The sequence below is a fragment of the Gasterosteus aculeatus genome, chromosome 4 (genome assembly GCF_964276395.1).
Source record: "Gasterosteus aculeatus chromosome 4, fGasAcu3.hap1.1, whole genome shotgun sequence".
NCBI lineage: Eukaryota > Metazoa > Chordata > Actinopteri > Perciformes > Gasterosteidae > Gasterosteus > Gasterosteus aculeatus.
The window spans coordinates 2955038-2966921 of NC_135691.1; the positions used below are offsets into that span (position 1 = coordinate 2955038).

The 11884-nt window shown below is 43.5% G+C and overlaps 1 long non-coding RNA gene across 1 annotated transcript; it reads left to right on the top strand.

Moving 5' to 3' along the window:
• The first annotated feature begins 323 nt into the window (after nucleotides 1–323).
• On the top strand, nucleotides 324–11443 carry LOC120818391 (uncharacterized). Its single transcript, XR_005712133.2, has 3 exons — nucleotides 324–547; nucleotides 685–3078; nucleotides 10322–11443. It is a non-coding gene; the product is annotated as an uncharacterized LOC120818391 (long non-coding RNA).
• Nucleotides 11444–11884: the final 441 nt, after the last annotated feature.

Sequence of the window (11884 nt, forward strand, 5' to 3'; positions counted from 1 at the left end):
TCGGAAAATGTAAATAACAGATTTGTCAAATATCCAAATGATCTCATGCCTCAATAGTCAACACAAGCACCAACAGAGGGCGCACTCGGCCAGAACAACGCGTTCCAGCGGCCTGCCCAATAGTCGCCATTGGATGATTATTTTAGCTTTTAAGTGCACCTTATTTGGTCGCAACTTGTTTTAAAATCTTACATCTGACTGCTGCTGTGGCGCATCTATCCGCAGATTATTGGCACGAGTGTCGCAGGATAATGTGTTTGCTGCAGATGCCATTTGAAAATATAGGCAGTGTAAGCACTGTAGAATCTAATTATTTCTTTGCAAAACCTAATTAGGCATTAAAAAAGGTTAACGCCAGCGCCTGAAACGTTTTTGTTTAATAATCCCATTACTGACGGCTCATCATGTATAAAATGGTGCAGGAGGACTCTAAGTTTCCACTTGTTAAAGGGAATCTCTGAGAAATAGTCGCAGACTTTTTGACACTATCTGCGATTGGGAATTAGGGCTTGTAATTAAACTGCGGGGACTCAACTCAGCACACAGAGTAAGTAAGGCTGCAGCGTCGTGCCTTGCATGCATTTTTTTGTGATTAGCTGATGATTCTGCACCAAACAGTGTTTCTATCCTCTGTGCTTTTGTTGCGGTTCTTTACACCGTCGTCTAATTTGTCGGGCGTTACAGAACTCACAGAACGGCGAGAACAGAACTTGATGATCCTTTGTTTTTTTAAGCGTCAGCTCTTCTGGAGCCATTACCAGTCACTAGAGAGATCAAGGTGAGAATTTAAATGAGACATTTTCTGCCGCAGTTTTAATTTGAACGGGCTTCTGAGCGACCGTCAGACCCCGAGAGACGTTTTCAGTGGGAGAAATGTGTCCAGAAATACTAAATAATGAATATGTACAGCAGCAGAATATTAAAGGAGCATTACAGTGATGCAGGATAGTCGTTGAGGAACGTCAGAGACACTCAACGTATACACGAGGGGGTATGACTGAAACTTCTGATAAGAAAATAAGACTTTTTTAATATTTAATAAAATATTAGAAGTAAGACGAACATACAGCCCTTTATAAAATAAAATAGAGGGTTTTACACGTCATCGAAAGGATAATCCTGTGAAAAGGTTGTGATTTCCCTCTTTTCTCGTTCTAGTTTTACCACAAAGAGAAGTTACTACATCTTAGAATAAATATACATATTTCGATTAATAGAATACAATAAATATAGTAAATAATCTAAAACTAAATTATGGTTGTATCATTTGAATGGTTTATTTTCGGGTAAAAAAGAAATAAAATAGGACAGAAAAAGATATTGCATTATTTTTCTTTCTTTTGAGAACGAATGTTATTTTCAGCCATATAATAATAATAATAATAATAACAACCAAACTATTATGGCTATTATTCCCGTTGTTATAATGATGCTATTCGTATTTTAGTATTTAATGGAAATATTTAAGACAGTTACGAATTTATAGACAACAAGAATACTACAATTACACTACGCATAGTAATACTAACAATATACTTCGGATATCATGGCTTTCTCTACGGGAACGAAACGCGGATCAACCTGCGCTCACTTTAACACTTTATTTACCGCTTTCCTTCAAAGCCGTTCGGAAAAATAAAAAAAGAACAGAATAGAGAGTGAGTGACAGACCAAAGCCAAAGCTTTCTAAGAGAAGTAAACCGCCGTTTATGCTCAAAGACACTTGTAATCGCTCTGTCTCAGTCTCTGGGTCCATTCGGCCCAAAACAAATAGGGTGTGGTGTGAGAGAGGAAAATCGGGACAAGCGAGGAAGACGACGGGAAGAAAGAGCTGGTGCGATGGGGAGGAACCGAAGGACACGGTGCATTTCCTTCAAACTGGTAAAAGAGACAATAAAGAGAGTTATCAACAGACTTCTGCGCCTTTTATCTCTTTGTTGGAGGATCTGAGAAGGCGTTCCACGCGATTACTTCATGATGAGAATGAATTCCCCTGTAAAGGTCTCTGTTATATTGTAGGCCTCCAACATATGAAAGAACCCACTTGAAAACCTGCAGGTTGGGTCGTGCTCACCTTTTTGCCTTGTGGCTTTTGTGGCGTTTCCTATAAAGGAAACATTTGCAAAACAGCCACTAAGAATCCAAGAGATCCTCTTGCACGAGGATCTCTCCTCTTGGGTGTTTTATTTCCTCAAGGCTCTCGCTTTATTGCTGCTGTTCAGTGCTTTTGTTGAGTCTGAATATTCTTTTTTTTTAAATTTGAGAATATGATGACCAGTCTTTTGGTACAAATGTGTACTGACATCCAGTATTTGCATCGAATGCCAAAAGCAGCGTGTTGCTTCTATCGGAGGCTCAAGCTAAACAAACAAGCTTCTTGGTCATCTGGATTCAACAATAAGCTCAAATTAAAAACGATTAGAAAAAAATACCCGTGTTGAATCTTGTCGTTGGGCCATCTCGGCATCATGATTGTTCCAATTTGTTCGGAGAAAAACGCGAGTCTTATTTTGGGAAAATCCTCTCTATTTTATCGCAGGGAATTTAGGCTCGACTTTCGGCCTCTCGGCTTCCGTCTGCGCTGATCCGGCTTACAGAGAAGACCGGTCCATCTCCTCCCTTTCTTCCTTATTTACTCAGAACTCCTTTGTTATATTGCCTTTGCGTGTGAGCAAAGGTGAAACAGCTCCTGAAATCTGCTGCTTCAAACTTTTGTAAAAACGGAAAAAACTTTCTGCAGATTTTGGAATGAGAGCTGAACAAAAATACATCCCTTAATAGTGAGAGTGTGTGCATGAACGTTTATCTTCATTTCTTCAATGGATTTTCAGGAATGAGCAGCCTTGTGTTTATTTCGAATTAATCACAATCATATTACTAAATATGTATTTAAAATAACTAACACGTTCATTATTTGTAGAAGCGACATTGGTCTGACACAATTGTGTTGATTTATTCTGTGTTTGGTGTAAAAACAGCGCTTCCTACCAGGGAGGGAGTGTGATGCTAACAATGGGCCTGGAGCCAAAACCTATTGACACAGGAGGCAGAGGGAATCTACCAGAAAGCTGACTTTTTGTGAGTAAAGCTATGTTTGTTTCTGGGTTGAATGGGGGGGGTCCATAATGGAACCGATGGCATCAGGATTGTCACCACAAATGGTCTGGGCGTTTTGCAAGGCTGCTTGACAGAGGCTATTATGTCATTGGTCACGTCCCCTCCACTCCTTGCTCGCTTAGGCCTGAATGGGAGTGAATTAATCAAACTGTTTGAGAGAGATCAGCCAACTTAATGCACTTTGTGTCAAGGTCTACAGCAACCCAAGACCCCCCGGCCTCTCCTCATACCTGCATCCGAACATATCCACGTCTGAGCTGCAAACAGACTGAAAAACACTCACAACCGAAGTGATTGTGACCTTTTATTCAGTGGGTTTAAAAAAAGATCCTCCAAATGATCACTGAAGTGTTCCTATGGCTACGTTGGACGTTTCAATAGTGAGTTTGCATTGAAATGTGGAAATTGATATAGAGAAATTGTTCCCTAAATACTTTAAGAGATTTTTGGGAGAGGACTGTGAAGGACACAGAAACAGAATACCACCCGCTGGTCTGCAGATTTCACATCAACCTACATTTACTATTCAAAATGTAGCATTATAATCATGCAATTAGCTGATTAAATTCATCCCAAATGGTGTAAGAATTTCTAGCAAATATCAGCTCATTTCTTAATCAAATAATTGTATCCTAAAGAGGGGTTTCGTGTCTGAGGATGTACAATTCTTCGGAGGCGTATACTGCTTAGGGAAATAGTGTGACACCTCTAATTGGATGTCAAATGATTTGAATCATTTGTCTGGAAAGTCACCCTTGAGGATGCTGGAGATACAGCACAGATAACAGCAGACACTGCACAGAAACCCCCCAAATAAGCCTTTATGAAATTGAAAAAAAGCAATCTATATGTCCTAAAAAATAATATATATTTATTCATGAATACATATAAGTATATACAATTAAAGCAAAGCCGTCATCATGTTTGCTTTTCAGTGAGGAAAATGCTCCAAAGTCGAGCTTTGTAACCTTATTGCTGCATCAAATACAATCAAAATACGAATTAATCAAAGCACCGCGTCACAGCACACATGCACGAGCATTGTTGTGGCTATAATGGATGCCTTTAAAATTTTTAGGTTATTATTACCTGTCATTTCTGGAAACAAATTGAACATTTATTGCATATATATTAAAAATTACACGGTCGTCGAGAGAGGCTGATGTCTCTTTTATTGAGGCGCACCGAGAGGTGAGGTCTCACCGGATCAATTTCCCTGTCTTGTTACTCCCGCAAGAGGATGTTTGGAAAATGCCTGCACCGCTAAATTGATTCAGAAACGAATTCATAACTTGGGGGGGTTTAAGCAATTTTGTGGCGCCTCAGTTTTTTTGCACCTCCATCTTTTGTTTCGTTTTTGATTGCTTTAAACTGCAAAGTTTTGTATCATTCTGCTTCTCATTGAAACCGGTTATTCTCACTTCTGCAGCCGCTATCCCCCCCCCCCCCCCCCCCCAAAAAGCATTTAATACACTGAGTTTTGGGTGGCTTCACAAACATAGCCATTAAGCAGTCACAATGCTTTTATTGTGCACTTGATCTGAAAATAGAGGCTGGTCTGACTGCAGGGTCCAGACGAACCTTTGGAAAAGGCCTTGTCTTTGTCCGCCTGCACGGAGATGAATGGCCCGTGTCAACCAGATGATTAGTTTGCACTATTAAATTGTCAAAAAGCAAGGATTTTTCCCTAATAGTGCCTTTTCGTGAAGAATTATGGAATTCAGAGTTGTTTGCGACTGCCGGGGAACTTGCAGGGCTTGGCAGGGGCGAGGGCGAAGGTCAGACAGAGTTCTCAGCGCTGCGGCCAGCGTGGCAGCAGTCAGAGGGGACGCGGAGACAAACGCGGGCCTATTTCCTGCACGACGGGGAGATTAATTGTATCCGATGAAGGATCGCCGCGCGCACTAATGCGATCCAACGAGATGAGGTGGGGTCTGTCCGTCACAGCATCCACGAGGATTCATGCGTGTAAATGCTCGTGCTTGAGCGCTGCCATTTCGCCAAGAATCGTAGCGGAAAGGTATCAAACGTGCAAAACGAGCTGCGGGATTTAAGACCACTGAGAAAGAAACACCGCTGCGTCGGCGCACAAGCGCCACTATATCCTGCGCATTAGCCGCCATGTGCGCATGGTCGACCGACCCCCCCCCCCTCTCTTTTCTGCTCGGCCTCTATTCTAGTGCCAAGGTTTTGTGTTAAATGTTAACAACTTTGCCCGATCCATTTAATCGCCAACAATAAAAAAAAAAAAAACCCGTGTTGACTCGAACACTCGCCCCCTTTGTGCCCATTGTGCGCCTGCCCTCACTTGAAGATTTATGTATTTTTGATATTAAATTCCTTCTGTCATCAAGACTGCTCTCTTGTTTACTTTTCTTGACCCGTCGACCTCGCCCCACAAAAACTTTCCCATATTGGACGCGGGACCCCCCCCCCACCCCCCCCCAAACAACGTCTTCTTCTGCTCTGCGGCCGAATGCCGCGCAGCTCCTTTTGTTGGCATGTGCTGTTTGCACTGTTCTTGAACTTCAGTGCTCCGCCTTGTCCTCGTCCTGTACTTTGAACCCCGCGGAACAATATCCCTTCTGAAAAAAAAAGCTCTCTACGCTGCACCTCAAACGTATCACAGGCCGGTGCTGGCTGTCACATTTTGGCCAATGTGACGAAACGCGCCGCTCCTTTGACGTCCCCTATGGGCTTCAAATCAACACAACCCTCACTTGACGTCTGCGCGTCGGTCACAGTTCATCCCGCGTCATACCTTTGCCGTATATGACGTCCATGTCGCCTTTACAAGCCTCCCCCTGCTGCCCAGCTTGCTAATTAGTTAAACAAACGCTCATACTAATGGTCCCACTGGCCTGGTGCGCTCTGGGGTTTTTGTTCGCACGCTTTGCCGCGGCCCTTCCTGCAGGAAGACGTGGCCCCGCTGACCCGAGCTATCACGGCGCTGTGGAGACGACTGGGCCGCCCTGTCCGGAGTCCAACCCCCCCCCACCCCACGGGGGCCAAAGGGCAGAGTCCGAGGCCCGGGAATGCCACCACCAGCTGCTGGCGGTGACACCGGTCACAAAGAGGGCTTGGTGAGCAATGCTTCTTTCTGTGGGTTGTCAGCGTTGTGACAGTGCTGGCTTGACATTTATTTACTCTCTCTGGACCCCCAAACGGTCAGTTTGGTTTAAATAGTGAGCCACCGAGTTGAATGTGCTTCTAACATCTCGGACCGTTACTGTAAATCTTTGGAATTAAACTCCAGCAGCTTATTTGCTAAAGTCGTTTTCTATGTTTTTTTGGATCAGTTATTTTTCATATGAAAGTAAAAAGGACACATTATGGTTTCACCGTTTGACCGCTTGGACTGCTGATCTGGACCAAAATCCAAGTTTGACTTATGCAATATATATATATATATATATATATATATATATATATATATATATATATATATATATCATTTGTTGTTGTTGTTGTTGCCAGGCATATGTACAACACCATGTCTGAGGATAGCATGAAAATAATAGAATTCCTCACTTATAACTCCAGACTTGATGATTAAAAGTCTTCAATATTGGTATAACAACACCTATAATAAATTAAAAAACAATTAAAACTGTATTTTTTTCCAATTAGAAAGAACAAAAGGAATATTCCCAACCCGGCAAACCCAAACTGTCTCATTGATGTTGCATAACAACAAATAAATCAATGACAAGTTAAATGAACCTCTGGAACCGGCTGCTTTGTACCCAAAATATCAATGTTGGTAACCAATCCACTAAGGCTTTTTTAATGGGATTAGACTGAAATGAATGCACGCATATTAAATAAAATAGTTTTAACCAGGAGATCTTTTGCAAGTGTTGCAACAAAATATTAATATATTAAAAAACGTACCATGTCCAAATGTGTTCTTGTCTATTGGGTTTAAACTGATTGCTGACGCATTATTAAACGCACAATGAAATTATTATAGCCATTATTACAACACATATATAATAATGCTTCTCCAGTGACACCACATTTCGCGTTTATTGACGATAATGTGAGTAACGCCATCACAAATGTTTTGTAAACTCGTTCAAACCAACAAGAACACGAGCGCTTAATGTTGATCGCCATGCGGTCACGGCAGGTTGAGGGTCTAGCTTTTAGAAACTAGATCCTTCAGCCCACGTCCCGACGCTCTTAAATTCAAACGTTTGTCTTTGCGCACAGCGCCGCGCGGTTAACACTGGCCCCATTACGCGATGTCGTTTGTGCCTCTCGGTGTTATTTGGACAATGTTTGGCCGTTTACCCGGCCTGCGTCTGCGCGCTCAGAGGAGGTCTCGACAGAAATTGATACTAATTGCGCGGACTGTACACTGCTGGCTGGTGGAGCGCCTGCAGGCAGTTGGAGGACCTGCTTGTCACCGCCTAATTTGACAAGGGCTTGTCTGTCCTGGGAGCAGCTGGTCCTAAGCACTGGCGCACAATCGCTATCCTGACACGGCCTCCACCCGCCCGAAGGAGTTTCGAGGGGAAAAACGCCGTTAAAGGGGAGATTTATTGAATCTCCCCTTTGGGTGATGCTGTATTAAGTACAGGCAATATAGGCTCATTTCCACGGGTGCAAAAGGGGAGCCCCGCTCCTCGGTATTAATAACAGAAGGAGCCAATTAGGGGTGGACAGGTGACTTTTTGGCATTATGAATCACCGCAAACGAGGCGTTGCGCGCGGGGTGGATGAACGCTATATGGGTGCAGCGCTGGTCTGGAGTCGGTTTCGAGGAATCCTTACTTCTCGCGTGCTGCGCGACACACAATGGGGCGATGTGCGTAAATCGGATGAATGCAGGGTGTGTGTGTGTGTGTGTGTGTGTGTGTGTGTTGCGCCAGACATTCAGCCGGCTCACACGCCACGGCACAAATGACATCAACACTCACAGTAAACATAATCAATTCACTATTCTGCCCTGTTTCTATTAGTCCGCGTCTTTTATAGCTGAATGCATCAAGAGGGGAGGGGGGGGGGGGGTTCCTGCACTTTCCCACTGCCTGTAAAGAAACGCTGCTTTTCGGAGCCTTTTGAACTGAAAATCGTGATTTTCTTTCCCCCTGGTGTTCTCCGGACGCGCTCTTTTCTTTCTGCGGAACAATGACAACACTGGAGCGCCCCGCCGGTGCGCCACAGTTGGGGATCCCCCGGATTGTTTTGGACATCTTTGGATTTCATCAATCAAAATGACTGCAGTTTTCCATAAAAATGCTGAATTTGGTGCTGGAACCGAGCGGGCAAGGTAGCAAATACGGAGCTGTCCCTCTCGATGATAAATGGCCATCCTTTGATTGAGCAAATAGAGAAATGCATGCCACGGAACCGGGATTCTTAAGGAAGGACTTGCGTCAGATCATGCCAGAAATTAATTGAGCGGGGACATTAGGGCTGTAAAAGCCAAATCAAGATGAACCTTAAATCGACCTGACATGCTTATTGCTTGGGAGCAGAATATTGTGTTTTGTCTGCATTGTGCAGGGAATCTAACAGTAAGCTTCTGTATAATAAGAAAAGTGCAATAATACAGGAACCAGATAAAGAAGCAAACACAGGAGAAGCTGAAGCTGCATCCCTGCACCCCTGCATCCCTGTTAACATGGAAAGCCCACATCCCTTTGACAAACCCAATTATGGCATTTCACAGCAGCTGTCGATTGAATGAAATTAGAAAACCTTCAAATTAAAAATTTTAATTTTCTGAAAAGGAAATTATGAATTAAGGGCCCTGCCGCCTCTCAAGGTGTCCTCTCTAAATGGCCTTCATTTTGCAGCTAATTATCCAATATTGACATTTTGTCCCGCCTCAGGTCAGCAGGTCAACAGTTGGAGATTAATGGAACCGGAAGGAGGTTACAGGAGGGACTAAGAAGAAAAGCCACTGTGATATGATTATAATATCATTATCATGTCACGCTCTGAGATATCTGAGGTTTGGTCAGTCAGTCAAAGGAAATACTTTGTACTTTATTTATTTGAATAAAGGTTACACTGTAATTATACAGCGGAATACGGAAAAATCCTTATCTGATCGCAAATCTTGCATTTATTTCAAAAGATGCTAAATCATATACACGCATATTGAGATCAAGGTGTGCAGCTGTTATTTCAGAATAATTCACTCAAAGAATTTGACTGTGAATTACTGTGAAAGTAAATATAATGTACAATGACAGTGTACCACAAATAATGACTATATAAGACTATATTTGGAACTCAGAACCCACCTTGATCTAGATCTTCAGCATGGTTCTCTCTGTTTCTTTTGAGCCAAATCCTTTGGATCTATATTGTTTATTCTTCAAGGTTTTATAAGAGGTTTTGCTGGATGGAGGCTCTGGTGAGGACACCGTCCTCCCTTTCCTCCTCTCTCAAACATATATATAGTCGACTGGCTTGTCGAGCTTGAAGAATTGCTTAATTTCAGGGCCCCGGCGTTTCCTGAGGTGAGGTCTGCATTGGCTGCTAATAGAGATCTAATTGATGGGCCGAGTCCCGTTTCCGTGCTCTCTCTCCCTTTATTGCGCCCTGGCGTCTGCTGTAAAATAGGTCTGTAATCAGATTGTGCCTATTCCTCCTGGAGCAGGATGAGAGCTCAGGGCTGCAGAGAGAGATGGGGGCAACAGGGGGGGAAAAAGAAAAATCAAGTTAAGACTTGAGTAGAAATTCGACCTACTGTAGAGGATTGATGAAAAAGAGAAAAGTGAAAAATTCTCACCTTTGTTTTTTTAAATAAAGCTTAATTCTTATAGAAACGTCTACTGTGACTGTGAAAGTCATTAGTGAGTTTTCACTGACCGTATCAGGTTTAGTCGTCAGCTTTATTTCTTAGGGGAATCATAGTTTTGCTGCAATATTTCTCTACTGAAGCCCTCATCTAGAATTCAAACTTATAGGATTACTATAGATCTTCCATAAAAGGCTCTGTTATTGCTGCCAAATGCTTTCTATGATGATGATTTTAACTTGGTTATATGTGCTTTCATGACTCAGACTCTCACTTCATGATCTAATCTTGTTTCATACCAGTGTTTTTGCACCCACAAGGTACAGAAGCTGTCAATCAAATCAGACTCGAGACTGGCAGCAACAGAAACAGAGTGATTCTCCATTTCTTCTCTCCCCTCTGCTTCTCTCTCTCCCTCTCTCCCTCTCTCCCCATCTCCTATAGAGCTTCCTGGCTGCGATTGGCCGGCTGTCTGGGCAGTGATAGCAGCCCTGGAGCCGAGGATGATTGATGACGGCGAGGGCAAGGCCGAGCGCTGGCAGCATAAAGCCACATCGACGCCTCAATAAAGAGCCTGGCTAGTGGAGAGCCTGGGCCCCGCTCAATAGGGCCCCTTTCGCCTCCGAGGACCCACGGCCAGAGGACTACATGGAGGGAGAGAGAGAGAGAGAGAGAGAGAGAGAGAGAGAGAGAAGGAAAGGTACTCTGTTGTTAGATAATCTGTTTAGCTATCGAGCCAGCAGCCGTCTGAGGCTGGATAAGTGCAGCGACGGATGTGTGTGGGGTGAAAATAGCAGGGGTTGGCTGGTGGAGTGCTGGAGGGGTGTGAGGGGGGGGGATGTGGAGAGGGAGAAAAAGAGAGGGAGAGATGGATCATCCAGTCTCAGGATTTATAATGGTGGATGAGGGGTGGGGGGTGGGATCTGCAGAATGCTTTTCACACGAGCTGGAAAAGATCCCCAAAAGTTGACCGCGAGAAAGTGATTCTGCTGCTGCTGCTGCTGCTGCCGTCAGTCAGCCTACAGATGCAGGACTGTCGTGACCTTTGCTTCAGCAGATCAATGAGACCCTGTTGGGTTGGATTCCACCGGTGCAGCGTCCACCGCTGTGGCCCCGGTCCGCAGGCCTCCCTGCGGTAACCTCCCCCCCCCCTCCCCCTCCAGTGCACAGCGGCTCTGAAAAGCACAATTAGGCAGCAATCTGCTCCCACCAAGCCAGCTTTCAGTGACTCCAGCATGGAGACACGGTGTCCTGCAGACCCTCCCTGGCTGGAGTTGGCAGGACGGAGGTCTGAGAGTGATGGTGCCTGGTCAGCGTCGTTACCCTGCAGGGAGCACGGAGTTCAAGGAGGAGAAGTTGTTTTGTATCCGTGGCAATGTGTTGCACTTACTTAATCAGATTTGCTGACTGACTCAGACAAAAATAAAGCATTTGAACAAAATGAAACAAGAGGCTGTAATTGTTTTTCTATCAAAGCTAAAATGTAATAATTTTTTGCAACGCTTTGTTGTAATGAGTATTGATTTTCATTTGAATCTCTTTCAAATAAATCTACACAAAGTAACAGCTTGTTGTACTTTTAATTTCTGCTCTACTCGTTCATTATGGAGGTAAAGAAAGTTGCTGTTGGGAGACTTTTCAAGTCAGATAAATCCAAGTCAAACATGAAGTCACAGAATAAGTGATAACGTGTGTTGCATAAAGGCATCTTTAGTGGGAATGAACTTTGATCACGTTTGAAGGTTAACTGTTTTTTCTGACTAGAAGAGCTCATAATAATTTGTTCTGAGATTAAATTCAAACCTTTCTGAGGTGGCTAATAGAAAAGGTTGGACTGTGCACACATGACTCTGGTACACAACCTCAATCATAAATTCAATCAGAAAGACACATTTAATTGAACATTACCTTAAATGTGACGACTCTCCTCATTGAAAACACGAGCATCATGTTGTGTAAAATGAACAAAACCTGCTCAATACACATTTAGGTCAAGAACATGTGTTG